Raw genomic sequence first — 13128 nt, forward strand, 5'->3', positions numbered from 1 at the left:
GCTAAACAAAGAGTAGGAGTGAGAAAGCAGAAGACCAAACAGCTAAAATGAGATGGTGATTAACAAGAAAGCTTCAGAAAGCAACTCAGGGATGTCAGTGGCTTCAATGGGTTGTTTTCCAAAAAGCTTCAGCAGCTGCTCTTCCGGCTTCAGACTTCAGTTGGCTTCCTTTGCTTTGCTGTTTCATTTTTCAAAAAGCCTTGTGCTGGTAGAAAGGGGAAGATACTGAACGAATGGTAGCATATCTGGCTCCTAGATTCCTCTGACCTTTGAATTTAAGCTCTCTCAACAAGTAAAAATACCCTTCTCAGCTTCTGGAGGTAACACTGATGACATCTTTATTTTGACTTACCAGCTGAGTGGATGCTCATTCAGTAATCTGATGGCAGACATTTGCAGGAAGATTTCTGATTTCCAGGGGAAAAATAAAAATTTACTTATTTCACTCATTTCTTAAACTTCCTTCCACGAAGCCTTTGCTTCTGTTGCACCAAATTCAGGAAGCTAATGCTGTGGAGACAGGGTGGGAGGAAAACAAAGCAAAAAGCCCCCTGCCCTGTCTTGTCACTCAAACTTGTCACAGCCTTTGAGAAACTGTGCAAGGGAACTGCAGGGGACTGCAGCAGAAGCAACAGCACACATGTGCAGAATGTTCTGGAAATGAACAAACAAGATTACAGAACTGGGTTCTACAGACACCTTTGTAGGGCTGTCTTTCTATTAGATGGAATATTATCAACTCAATTCTGTTTATGATACTTTGGCTTAATTCCGTAACCTGTGTTGAGTGAACATTTTGGCATCACCACATCAGCATGTAGTGTCATATAAAGATGAAAGTAACTTCTGTGAAGGCTGCAAGGCAGGGGAAATTATGCATTTAGGGTCATTAAAGTTAGCAGCAGCATCCAGGCCCAAAGCTAGCTAATATAAAAGTTCTCTAGTTTGTTGGGAATTCAAACACTGCATTAAAAAGAAATAAGTACATGTGTTAATACATTTTTCACAGGTGGTTTACTTAAAAAAAAAAAGCAACTCTGAACCGAAATAACCTTGAGATGACATACCTATTTCAGTGGTGGGCATGCAGCAGCAGCACAGTCTGCAGACAGGCTTTTCACCACCTGTTATTTACCACACTACTGTGTTTTGAGTCATTAGCTGCTGTAGCTGCAACTGCAGAAAGCTAGATGGTTGGTGAGCAGAATAACGATTTGTAGGAGTTGAGCCAGTTCTGAGTTCAAACTCAGGTAAAACTTCAAATCGCTGTTTACCACCAACTTCACTTGTTGCAATCCCTGACATGTCAGTGGTAGTTTCACTTTTCATTCTCCTGGTTCAGCTGCTGAGGGAGGAGCTCTGTTTCTATTTCTCAGCAATATCCTCTTCACCCTTAGGTTTCCGGCATTCTGACAAGGAACGTTTCCACAAACATTCCCAGGTTCCTCAAGAAAATCAAGAACATTGACCATCTGCCATCTATTCTTGTTTGCAATGGATCAGCAGGTGCAAGGCCACTCCTTCACAGGAATCGTCCAGTGCAATGGGTCAGCTTTAACTGCGTTTATACGCATTCTGCCCTTTGCGGAAATGGCCCAAAACATGTATTTTGTGATGGGAACCAGCAAACTTCCATAAGTACTGTGTCCCAGGGTCACTGGCAGGGAATGCATAAAACAGACTTCTCTCCCCCCAGCTACTTCAAAATACAGAAGTTCCAGTATTTTAGTTCTGGACACAGTTCTATTTATTTAAGCTAAATTTGTGTCTGGTGTTTCATTTTGTTTCACTGGTGGACCAAGCATGACAAAAATACTCCTACCAACAATTCCACACAAGATACTTCCACTTTCCCCCCCCACATCTCTTCTATATTTTTGGACTTCCAAATCCATCTCATTTAATCAAAACTGGTTGCAACACACACAACCCAAAAAGAGTTGCATCAATTTATATATGGACACGGAAATGTGCAAGGTAAAGGCAAGAGTGAATTACTTCTTAAACCATTTCATGCAAGGAAACAACACACTCCTGAGTGTAATTTAAATTTAAGCTTCTGCATGACTACTTTGATATTAGAAGTCAATCTCTGGAACACAAATAGTGAAACAGGCACCCACAGGATAAACTTGCAGTCATGGTTGTTTCACCAGCAAACAAGAAAGGATGATTAGATACTTTTTCCATTCAAAAAATGGTTTGGGGTTTCTTAGCTCATTTATTTTGGCAGGACAAGGAGTCCGTAGTGGGTATTACTGTCTTGATGCTTTGAAAAACTAACTTTTTTTTTTTCATATTCCCACAGAAAATCATTTGAAGGACAAAAAAACCCAATCAAACCAACCTTTGCCTTTTTATGTAACAAATGGCTATGGGCTAAACCTAAGAGAGCTTAAAATTAGTGCTTCTAATGTGACCACTGAGACATTTCAGGCTTAATTACATCTGAAGCAGACTTAACCACTCATTTCTCTCCAGTTTCATACAAACAATAATTGCTCCTGTAGCCACACTGCAACATGGTAGAATTAACCACATCCTAGAGGAGCTGGAAAAGAAAAAAGGGAAACCAAACAGCCTGTCCAGGCAGAAGAGGCTCATTGAGCAGCCTGGCAGGTCTCCCTTCTGCAGTAAGAATTAGAACCACTTCACTGAAGACAGCGCTGTTCTGTACCCAATGTCTAAGGCAGGCAATGCTCTGCTTCCTCTCTTGGGTTTCCACTTTAGCTCTTGTTGACTTACACGAAGTCAGAGTTACAAAAAGAACATTCCTGAGTCTGTATGTACTTGTGGATGTACATGTGTACTTATCATTCTCCTATTAATCTACTTCTTTAAAAGCCCCCAGTATTTTTACTTTAAGAAGCTGTGCAGGTTTTACTTCAAGCTGTAATCTTGTGCACCAAGTGATACACTGCTCCAAGGCAAAAAAAAAAAAAAAAAAGAGTGTTATTAAAGCTAGTGCACTAACATAAACATAAATAAATAGCCTCTGTTAATAAACATGTCAAAATTAATGTCCCCCCATAAATCTTACACCTGGATCTTACATTAGAGGTCAGCAACCATACTGTGGAAGCTGGAATGTGGTTCTGCAGTTTTGGCATGGTTGGACCACTCTGAACATGCTCCTCTGTGACAAGCAACAAATCCTCCCAAAGTGAATAAGAGAAACAGTGAAATACTTTTTGCATAGCTAGGTCCTGTAGTCAGTGGGACTATACATAAACTCTACTGTTAGTCACAAAGCTAGGATGCTCTGCAGATTCAAACCCTAAGAGACAGCAGGTAAGTCCAGGAGTTTCCTGGCATGGTAGATAGTACCATCCAGGATGCCTCTGCCTTACTGCTGCTCAGCGCTACGATACTCCTGCATAAGGAGATAATCCTCACTCATTTTACAAACCATCTCTGCTGCATACTGTTCATAGCGTACAGCTCCCAACCACCTTCCCACTACTACATGTTCTGGACTGACTCTGGAAGCAGCATGGAGCAACAAGCTGCTGTTTGCTCCAACACTGCAAAGGTCATTGAGGGCCACATACTTATTTTATGCCTTGTACGTACAGGGTTTTGTTTTCTGTCTTGGCTTAAGCGGGTTGAATTACAGATTCCCACTTTATTTGGTTCCTTCACTGCCTGCTTTAATATAAAGAACAGGATTTCACATTGCATATTGAGTTGAGGATCCATCCTCCAAAGTCTCCTGAAATGGAGGAGGAAAGCTAACAAAAGAAGGTGCAGCTGCTCCTACTTGCCTGACAAGTTAATGTTGCTAGAGAGCCTCTTGGTTCACCATACGGAAGTGATTACTGGATCTACCACCTAAAAATAAACCAAAACATCTTACAGGAACATGCTACTGATACATTTGGAATTGCCCCAAAAGGAACCCTCCACATTACCCAAAAAGCGGGCTCACTCTCACAGTCAAAGGTGTGTCTGAGTGAAGAGGTACAAGTTTACTTCTCTGTGTGGACTGAAGCTGCATACAGCTGCAGATCTAAATCCCAGTGCAAACATGGAAGTGTATCTTTACAAAGGCCCAGCTCAGTTTGTGGAAGCATGTCCCAGCCTTCTGGTTTCAGGTGGGGTGGATTATGTTTTTCATTTTGCTTTCTTACACAGAAACAAAAAACCCCAAACCAACCAACCAACCAACAAAAGATTAAGATCTCAACAGTAAACTAATAACTGCCCTGGAACTCAAGCCTGAGCAGCACCTCAGACACTGAAAAAACCAGTGGATTTTGTTGTTTGTACTGCAATGTCTGAAAATTGCCCCTTTGTGGAACTAACTATACTTTAATTCTCAGAGTTGAGAAATACTGTGGTTTTCTTTCCTATTGTTTCCCTAATCTAGAAGCAATTCAGACACATAACAGTTCCATGTGTACAACAGAATAACAACAGCTAACGTGTCCCTAGCCAGAATTCAATCTGTCTGTATGCCTGCCTGCCTTTGCTCCTCAAATGGCTCTCTTCAGAGGAAAAGTGTTTCCTACTGAACTCTGAAAGGCACCTTGTGCCTCAGGTCTGGCTGGATAGAAGAGCTAACTTCTTGCAAGATTTCTAGTAGAGTAATTTTGGCTGAAGAAGGCTTGCATGAAAGTTGCTTAATGTACTTAGAATGAAACGCTGCCTCATTAGAAAATTCTGAAATACTCAGTTCTTCATTTCCATTTTCTCTTGAAAATCATAGATTTTGTTCAGTAAGTGTCCCCTAAAATTTGTTGGTTTAGATACTTCATATGTAACCAAACCATGAGTCATGTTTGAAGCTTACCTATAGCCCCCTTAGGGCACTGCACTGTTCCCTGTGTGTAACACAGCGTATGACATGAAATAAATAGTCTACACAGAAAAGATGTAAACATTCTTAAAGGTATGAAGATCATAAAGGCATGAAGACTTCTCAGCTACTATTCCCATGAGGATCTGCAGAATCCTTCAGATAACAGAAGAGATGGGAAACTGCTCTTCCATCAGCTGTTACTGGCAGCTGAGGCAATATTCCAGATGATCCTCATGCAGACTGACTAAACAATTACTCTGGGTTTGTCCTATTACCTTTCTTAAAACATCTATTTACTCATCCCTAAACCACTATGCTAAGAAATACCATTATATGGAAAAATTGCCTCATCCATACTAGAAAAAAATCTTGTCGAGAAGATATATTTTAACTTCAGATATTACATATAATCTCTCTTACCACTGGCAACACAAAACAGTCATCATCAAAAGCAGTTCCTTTGCTTTCAGTTCTTGAGTCATCCACCGACTTTATGTACAATTTTGAGCAATCAGCCTGTGATATGTTTTTGCATCTTTAACACGGAAATGATGCCACTACCTTACGGTCACACACCCTACCCTACACACGAGTCATCACTGCAGAACTCTTTGTAACAGGGCTTAATTCATGTCTGTACAGCACCTAGTACAACACTATTTCAGTTTCAGTGTGATCAGTGACATCTGTGCAATACAGTGGTGAAGAATGAGAAGTTCTTGAATCAGCTTCTGGTCATCCAGCTCACAGTCACTAAGGAATTAAGAAAGAATACAGCATTAAGGGTTTCACATTAGTAAGGTTAGTCATGGAACTACCCAGAAATATCAGTTTCCAGAAGGAGTGGTACATTATCAACAAGGGAGCTGGGGAAATCCTGCCGACAAACAGGGGTACATTCTAACACCAGGCTATGGGGACTTTGGCGTTTGTTTTCTTGAAAAAGCTGAAAATCAACAGAGTAGTTTCTCTCAGAAGCATTCACTTCATTCACTTAGGATAATGTTTAAATTACTGGTCTAAGGAATACATAATGAATGAGTCTTGATTAAGTCTCATTGCTAATGGTGCCTTATTAGGACTTGGACTGCTGGCCACTTCTGGTTCTTCATTTTGGAATATCTAAAAAATGCTTTACAAGGAATTACTTATTTCTTTCTGTATACACTTTCTATTCCCATTTCAGTTATTCTCAGCTACTTCCCGAGAAATCTTTTTCTAAAAGACAAGGCTCCGCATGAAAAACTGTACATAAACCAAACTTCCCATGGTCTTTGGCAGATACCCTGTGCGACAGACTCATCAAATGGGATTGTTCAGTTACTCTGATGAACAGTTATATATTGTATTTGACCTTTGTTGTGGGTTCTTATGCTCTTGAACGCCTTATTTTCAATGCTGTTACTGATCAAGCTTAAGCAGTCTCAAGATTTCTTCATGGTTTCTAACACCTAACACTTTCTCGTTTTGCCCTACTAGAGAGAAATTTGCCACAGTCCTAACTTGGAGACAGCAAAAGGGGCTGTCCGAGAGCTGCTCACCTACACCAACCCTTCCACGTTATTTCAGAATACACCTCCCATCAGTTGCAGCTAAGACACCTGACTGCCACTGAAGCAGATGAGAAGTGTTCCCAATTTCCTTTCCAGTGACTCTGTTTCTGTACTGTCTTATACTGTGCCAGTTTTGCAAATATTTTTTTTTGTGGAATACCCAAGGCTTGTGCATAGGTGGCTTGTACATCATGCTGCTAGGGGTGAGTTTAAGGCAAACTTTTCACATTATCTTCCTTTTCTTATGAATTTATTTTCCTTTCTCAAGTTACTTTTTTAGCCTATATACAGACAGACTCTTAAAACAGTTTCAACATTCTAAGACTGACTCACACATTCAGTTTGACTTCTTAGAGGATAAATCATTTCCTTACTATCAGTAGTACGAAGCAGAAAGGATGGACAAGATTCTAGAAGTACTGATTTTTTTTTTTCCTCCTTTTTAAAATAAAAAGAAACCAGACTTTTTTTCAAACATCAAAACTCTTTCCATGAATTAATTAGACTGGACAATAGTCAACCATTGCACATTATGACCAAATCTTTAGTCAAACAATTCTAGAACCTTGGAGAAAGGCTTTTTTCCTTAACATTTGGAAGTTGTTCAGATGACTCAAAGTTATGATGCAAACAAAAACACACAAGTTTTTTTGTGGTGACTTTCAAAGTTACAGGTGCTCACCAGGAACTACATCACTTGGTGCAAGCACTGAGACTGAAATGGTAATTTTAACAACATTCTTTTATGACAGATTTAAAAAAATAATGCTTAACATCAACATCAAAGTGCTTTATAAACACGAATAGTGCTTCACAAGTGCACCACCAATTGTTTGATATTGTTTGAAAAGGGTGAACTAAGAGACAGGTTGATGAACTGGCCAAAGTCCTATTTAGCTAAAGCAAAGGTGAAGCCTGCTGATGCCAGGATAACACACATTGTGCACTCCATGTGAACGAATCTAAATCCAGCTATAGAAGAGCCAGGTCTGATTTCTCAAAAAAGGTCTGCATTTCTTTTCAGATTCAAAGAAAAACACAGAGGAAGCTTAGCTCAGAGATCTGTGGTTTAAAAAAAACCTGACAATTTTCCCTCCCTCACAAAACATCTAATATGAAGATCTATTCAGAAACTCACAAATAAGCTTGCAAGACCTATTTTAGCCAAAATTTACCCGAGCCAAGCAATACACTTTCCCTCCAAATCATTTTGGCATCTGTGTAAGAATTACAAGTTACCTGGCAGACAGTGGTTGCAAACAACACTTTCACAGGAAAGCCTTGAAGCTGATGAACTGTGATAAGCAAATTCAAGTGAACTGCATGATGAGAAACAGCAAAGCCAAGCCACTCACATCTTGTTCCCAAGAACTCTGGAATTAAGTCGTACGCTTCTCATATCAGCAACAGGGTTTGCATAGGATAATATGTATGTGCTGTAGAAAGAGCATGACTTAAATGCAAGTGCGGCTCTGGACGGTTAAATCTGATATTCTTACAGATTGTGGTTTTTTTCCTCATAGTATCAGTTAAGTAACTGATACTCTGAATAGAGGTCAAGGTAACATATAAAATGCTACATACTGTTTCTTTTCTCTTGGACTGTACTGTCAAATTAGCTAGTATTTTCATTCTTTTTATGACTTGGAAGTCGTCTCTCCAAAAGCTTCAAAAGTTTAATACCTGAAACAAGACCTAGTTACATGAGAGCTAAAAAAGGGTATGGAATTTCTTATCAGAGAGAAGCCAAAATCAAAGAATCACAGACTGGTTTGGGTAGGAAGGGACCTTAGGGCTCATCTAATTCCAACCCCCTGCCACAGGCAGGGACACCTTCCTCTAGAGCAGGTTGCTCCAAGCCCTGTCCAACCTGGCCTTGTGGAATGGTTTGTGAAATGGAACAGTAAAGCCTGTAACCAGTCAAAGCAAAGGGACTTCATTCTAAGTTATGACATACTATGAAAAATGCATTCCTAAGCATACTGGAGAAAACAGCTCTGTTTTGAGAGATGTCCTAAACATTCAAAAGGTTGTAAGCACGTAAGCAACATTAAGTGTCTGTTGTTAAAGATTCTGGAAACTACTCCATTATTTTAAGACACTTGAACTTTTCTTTTAAGTATAAGAAACTTTTTGAACTCTCATACACTAGAATTGTATGTAAAAACCTCCTGGGCCGGTTATACAGAAAAGAAGACCCAAAAAAACTAACTTCAAATTTTCCACCAAGCTCTTCCATTTTACCAAAATTACACATCAAGTAGCCAAGATTTTTGGTATAAATTCTTGAAATCGCTCCGAAACATTTAAATGGATCTCAACACATACCACTAGAAACAATGAATCACTGGGCAAGAACCATTTAGGCCTTAGGTAAAGTATATAAAATTAATTATATTAAAATATAATTACTACCTGACCTGAAAATCTTCCCCTGAATAGGATATTAAAGTTTATTTTAAACTATGCATGATTGCTTTGGTGCTTTGTAAACTCTTACAAGGACAAGACAGATGAAGCTGCAGAGAGCTTCAGCAGGGACCAGATGCAGCGGGTCTTATCAGACCGCTCAATCACAGCAGATCCGTGTAGTAACCTAAGACTTTCCAAACTTGGTTCAATCTGAGTAGAGAACACTGTCAACGGAAATGTCTAGTTTCTTTCTAGGAGAATAACTCCACTTCAAGGCTCTCCAGTACTGTTCTCTATGAACACCTGGGCAGGTTAGAGAGGTAACTGCTTCCTGATGTGATCCTAAGCCTCCCCTTAGGGCTACAAAGCCAGGAGTCTCTCCAAATTAGAAACCTTTGGGTGGCAGACCAGCACAGTTCTGAATCTACTTTGTAGTCTTTTTATTCGTGCTTTTGTTCTTAATCATGGGCAACCCCTCTCACCAGATGTGCTATTTCTCCTGTCCCAGGATGGATGCAGGCCTGCATGACAGTTAATCTGCTCCACTGCAGAACATGCCAGCCAAAGCACACCTCAACAAGAGTTACCTACATTTGTGATGCTGCATTCTCGGTCCCCAGAAAAATAAGATAAAGATCTTAAATAGAAACCAGTAACAAAAGCAAAATGCCAAACCATTTCACACACTGAATCAACAGTGATTCACAACACTCCTAGACTCTGACTAACATACCAGAGAATGAAGCAACATCACAAAGAAAAAAAAAATCCTCCACTTAGTGTGGCCAATAAAAGATATGCTAAGAAATAATTATGGGAAATAGTGTCCTGTTTGTTCAAAAAATCAACGGTGTTGGTGATCGGCTTTTTTTTTTTCCCAGCAAAAACCCCCCTCCTGTACTTTATAAAAGCAGAGGGTAAATTTACTCATCATCAGATATTTGCAAAAACTGTTGAAGTTCTCACCTTAACCACAATTTCCCAATTAATACTTGTTACTGAGGGGCATCTAGTATTGAGATGCTTCCCTCTGAAGCAAGCTTCCCTTGCTGCCTTCAGTCTGTGGCAGAACTATTAGGGTATTTGTTCACTTTTTAGCCACCCAAAATTGAATTTCCACTTTCAGAATATTATCCTAAAGCAAAATGATGCAAACCAAATCCGTTTATTAGGGCCCAGAATTGGTAAGAAAATTTTGTAAAACCATTTTCAGGTATTTCACCACCTCTTGCAAATGAGTATTTTTTTATTAGCTTCTTGTAATATTTCCTCCTTTTTAGTACTTTGTAGCTTAAACAAGCTGAAAAGGTTTTCCTCAAAAGAAACTCAGAGAATGAAGTGTTTTGGTAGAAAAAGAAAATGAAAAAGCAGCTCTTCTTAAACTGCGTGGTTTAAAATCATAACAAAAGGTCCCTAGCATGGTTATGTGAGAAAAGTTTTAAATATCAGAGGCTTAGGATTATGCTCTTCTCAGTTTTACCAGACTACATGAAAGGATTCCCATCTTGTGATTTTTCTAAAAAATGAGTGACCTAAAAGCAGAGAGAAGGGCAACTAGAAATTGCAATAACCCCTTCTAAGGAACTAGAAGAAGTAAATGAGAGGCTGACAGAATTTTCTGTTATTTCCACTTTGATCATTGTGAAGAGACTTTCTTTCCACCTGCTTATTGTAAGGAACGTTAGGAAGGACAGTTGTTGAAACTGAAACACTGAAGCCAGCCACCAAAATCCCCAGTGTCCCTGTCACACACTCAAAATGCAAGCCTTGTCTCTGCAATTCAACCACTCAGCAGGTGGGACTTAGGACACTCACTTAGGACAGCTTATCCTAAGCATGCCCTCTCCCTACTGAGGAACCTACCTCTGAATCTGATTGATTGGTACATAATACTGAGTAGAACTTCCTGTGCATGTTATTACTCACCTTACCCTGATGTGTGGCAAAAATTGCAAGGGGAACTGCTTTACCAAGTGCGTAAAACCTGTTGCAATGAAAAGGTGATACATAGTTACATCCTTCCTACACCTAAGACAATATGCAAGAGTCAAAGGAGCAATAACAGAGTATGGGGTCTTTCCAACCCTTGTGATTTTGAGTCTTTTAATTATGGAAAGGTTCTCAGAATCCTAACATTGGAATAATATTACCTGAGAACCTGAGAACCTCATCTCTTACCGAATAAAAATGTTTTCAGCCATTGTGACAAATCAGAAAAAGGATCCAGAAATCTACTCCAAAACAAAAACTGTAATCTTCACATAAACGTGCGTTAATACAAAGGACTCTACAATCTCTGAGCAAATTCATGCTGCTCTGAGGGATATCCTCACTGATCCGGCACTGTAGAATTAGCCTTGACCTTGCCTCTCCACCTCTCTGAATCTGAACTAGGACAACAAGAGGACTGGGAGGGGGGAATGCTGCAGTTAGTGGTAAGGCATTCTCACCTGCTAACAACTTCTGTCACCAAGCTATCAAAATTCGACAGAAGTACCTGTCATCATCCACAGAGATGACTATGGCTTCTTTCTTCCCCTTCTCAGCAATATGTAATCTCAAAGTCCTTATTTACTAGCCTTAATAGCATATTAACAATATTATAGTATTAATTGGTAGTCTATCAGGATGTGTCAGAAAAGTAAAACACATGGGATAAGTGTGAGTACAGTCATTTCAGTTCACAAGTGCCAGCCAGCACTAAGTCTGATTCTTATTGCATAGTCTACTGGCTTCTTTACTGCTTTTCTTTAGGAGACAGTAGATGAAACCAATTTCCCCTCGATGTCAGAGGCTGGACAGAGTGTTTTCACTGTCATTCAGGACAGTGACATTCAGGAAGAGCTTGTGGGGATACTGGTACATACACTGAGGTAGCTCAGATTTCAGTTAACTTTGTAGTTTTGCGCAGACTTTTGTTCTATTGTTTCAGCTTCACCTAGAAGTCTCAGCCCATTTAAATCATTGACAAGAGCAATGTTGTTGCACTAAAGAGCCAAATGTTTCCCGGGAATAAGTGACCCATTTTGGAAGAGCAGCAGAGGTAGGAAGCCTCAGGAAACACTCTACTATTAACAACTGTACTAAAATAAACCTCCTCTCCACATTTTCTAACAATTGTTTTAGTAAGTTTTCTGGCAAGAAGCTAGAATAAATTATCATTCTTTGCTCCTGTGCCAATCACATTAACTCCTGCAACTTGCTTAGCTCAGACAATTGAGTCACTGCAACTGTTCATAGTACTTAATCTACACAAGTTTTAAGTGTACCCTGTAGTTTTAGACATTTTTCTAAGCTTCTCAGCAACCTAAATCTGCTTCAAACAAATGATCCAAAACGAGGAAAAATTTACAGAAAGATGCCTTCAACTAATAAAGTCAAAATTTATTTCTGCAATAAAACAACAGCTTATTTTCCCATCCTGTGTCACAACGTTTATTGCAAACTAAAGCTGAGAAAAATGATGTGTAACCAGGAAACAGAGCCCGAGTATTCATCTGTCCTTATCGGTCATCCAAACAGGGCAAGAAAACCTAAACTGTGGCTTATATGAAATATAAACCTCTATTTGGGGGCAACACAGTGAAGATGGAATGATGAGATCAGTATTTCCCATTCAATAAGCACAACATTTCCCAACTTTGTAGAATGAGTCTCTGAGGACAGGCAAAAGATTTCAACATAATTCATAAGATCTCATAACCTAAGGCTGAATAATAAGGCACTTGATAAGCTAAAAATTTCACCTCTTAAGATCCATTTTAGAGAACTGGCATCCAAAAGCAGTAATAATTTTAGGACCCAGACATATTTGCAGATAAGCTTTGGTAGAACCCTTGAACTAAAACCAGACACACAACTGAACACCATCTAACCAGACTGAGTTACTCATCATTCAGCTCAGCTGCCATAACTGTGTGTGAACACTTGCCCAAGACCTTTCTCCTAATTCTGCCAGTGGAGATTTGGAACTCCAGGTGTTTCAACTCTGACTACTTCTCCTTATTTACAAGATAACACCATAGCAGCTTAAAATTCAATGGAATTTTCAGCGAATACACTTACATAAACAGTGAGCTTGCATTCCCAGTTGTGCTACCACATATTCAAAAAGAACACCAGCTCTGACGTGGCAGCATAAACATGCACTTAGGGATGCAGTTTCTTCCCCCCTGCCGAGCAGCTCCATCCATGCAATGTCAGTAAGCTCTTGCCTCCATGTAAAAACAAACCAAGCAGTTTAGACGTCAAGGAATGAAGATATCAATCTCCAAATGCTGCATCTTTACAAGAGTTATTTTGATGAAGACATATATATTGACATAGTTTCACTTTCTTAGTTATTTAACTATGCTGAATGAA

The sequence above is a fragment of the Strigops habroptila genome, chromosome 4, assembly GCF_004027225.2.
Source record: "Strigops habroptila isolate Jane chromosome 4, bStrHab1.2.pri, whole genome shotgun sequence".
In the NCBI taxonomy this organism is placed as follows: Eukaryota; Metazoa; Chordata; class Aves; order Psittaciformes; family Psittacidae; genus Strigops; species Strigops habroptila.